Genomic DNA, 2,397 nt, shown 5'->3' with positions numbered 1-2,397 from the left:
GTGTGAACGGATAACAGACTCTTGTTTTGTTAGAAAAAACTTTACTTTGCGTGGAAATAAAGTGTTTTGATGGTATAGACAGACAGTACGAAAAAGACTATAATTTTGAGTTGTGAAGATAAGAAGAGTGCACGTTGAACGAAATAAATTAATTTACTCCAGTTATTGAAAATATTAAGGATAGTTCAGTTCCTGTGTTATTAACCGAAATCTCATCCTATTTATAGTGAAAGTAAAACGTGTGACAGTAAAACACGAACACGGCTAAAGCATCGCAAATTGGGATAAAATGCGTGCAAAGCTGAAGTTGGGTTTATTTATTATGTTGGCAATAGCAGTGTATGCAGACGACAAAGGACCAGTCATAGGAATCGACTTAGGTACAACATATTCCTGTGTAGGAGTATATCGTAACGGTCGAGTAGATATAATACCTAACGACCAGGGAAATCGGATAACACCGTCTTATGTAGCCTTTGACGGCGATAAAATTCTTATTGGTGATGCTGCTAAGAATCAAGTAACCAGTAATCCTGAGAAAACAATTTTCGATGTAAAACGACTTATTGGTAAAAACTGGAGCGATTTAAATGTTCAAAAAGATATCAAATACTTCTCTTATAAGGTTATAGAGAAAGATAATAAGCCGTATGTGTTTGTTAAAAGTGTCAAAGAGGACAAGATATTTGCACCAGAAGAAATTTCTGCTATGATTTTGAGAAGAATGAAAGACACCGCTGAAGCTTATTTGGGTAAGAATGTTACTGATGCAGTCGTCACTGTTCCAGCATATTTTAACGATGCGCAACGTCAAGCAACTAAAGATGCCGGTGTTATTGCTGGTCTTAATGTAATAAGAATAATAAATGAGCCAACCGCTGCCGCTATTGCCTACAGTCTAGATTTGAAAATGGGAGAGAAAAATATCCTCATTTTTAATTTGGGAGGAGGCACTTTTGATGTCTCGCTTCTCACAGTCGATAACGGAGTGTTTGAAGTAATAGCTACAAGTGGAGATAGTCATTTAGGTGGAGAAGATTTTGATCAACGTGTGGTAGATTACTTTATCAAGCTATTCAAAAATAATGGTAAAGATATTAAAGCTGATAAACGCGCAGTTCAAAATTAAGACGTGAAGTTGAAAAGGCAAAACGAGCGCTTTCTTCAAACTATCAAGTAAAAATAGAAATTGAGTTCTTTTTCGGAAGTGAAGACTTATCACAGTCTTTATCTAGAGCTAAATTTGAAGAGGTGAATATGGATCTTTTTAATCTACACTTAAACCAATACAGAAGGTTTTAGAAGACTCTAATATGAAAAAACCGATATTGACGAGATAGTTCTTGTTGGTGGTTCAACCAGAATTCCTAAAGTTCAACAGTTGGTCAAAGAATTTTTTGGTAAAGAACTGTCTACTGGTATAAATCCTGATGAGGCTGTGGCATACGGCGCCGCTGTGCAAGCTGGAATACTTAGCGGAGAGCAACATTATGATTCACTTGTGCTTTTAGATGTCAATCCTCTTACACTTGGAATCGAAACTGTTGGAGGGATAATGACAAAATTAATACCACGTAACACTGTTATTCCTACACAGAAATCCCAAATATTTTCAACTGCTGCGGATAATCAACAGATTGTAACCATCAAAGTCTTCGAAGGAGAACGTTCTTTAACAAAAGATAATAATTTGCTAGGAAAATTTGATTTAACTGGGATACCTTTAGCACCAAGAGGTGACCCTCAGATTGAAGTAACGTTTAACATAGACGCAAATGGAATCCTAGAAGTATCAGCGGAAGATAAAGGCACCGGTACTAAAGAAAACCTCATTATTACAAACCACCAGAACCGACTAACAACAGATGAAATAGAAAGGATGATTCAAGACTCTGAACAATTTGCTCATAACGATAAAATTCTTAAACAGCGTTTGGACGCTAGAAATGAACTGGAAAGCTTTACTTACAAATTAAAAAGTCAACTGCATAAACTCGATGGTGAAATGGCAGATGAAAAAGATAAACTCATGAAAATTATTGACGAGACAATTAAATGGGTCGAAAACAATGAAAATGCAGAAGAAGAAGATTATCTCAAACAAATGAAAGCATTAGTAGATGTAATTCAGCCATTTACAGCTAAATTATATCAAACAACTGAAAGTAAAACGGACTTATAATCTTGTGCATTTTTACAACTGGTATTGTATCTTAATGAACTTAAAAAAGTAAGCTTCGAAACATCTTTTGTGGATCAATCATGTTGACTTGATTGACTATCTAAAGAATGGCAACACACCTATAATTTCTGATGTTTGTGGGGGGTCTTTGGAAGGCATTATTGACTTTTTTTTGGGTGAACTTCTCGTTTTTTCCTTTTATTATAATACAGCTA

At 35.3% G+C, this 2,397-nt stretch overlaps 1 pseudogene; it reads left to right on the top strand.

The window, feature by feature from the left end:
• Positions 1-249: 249 nt before the first annotated feature.
• On the top strand, positions 250-2,182 carry LOC141433020 (endoplasmic reticulum chaperone BiP-like; annotated as a pseudogene).
• Positions 2,183-2,397: the final 215 nt, after the last annotated feature.

Source organism: Choristoneura fumiferana, chromosome 11 (genome assembly GCF_025370935.1).
Source record: "Choristoneura fumiferana chromosome 11, NRCan_CFum_1, whole genome shotgun sequence".
Lineage (NCBI taxonomy): Eukaryota > Metazoa > Arthropoda > Insecta > Lepidoptera > Tortricidae > Choristoneura > Choristoneura fumiferana.
The sequence above is the reverse complement of the archived record's forward strand: the minus strand, read 5'-3'. Positions and strand labels throughout refer to the sequence as shown.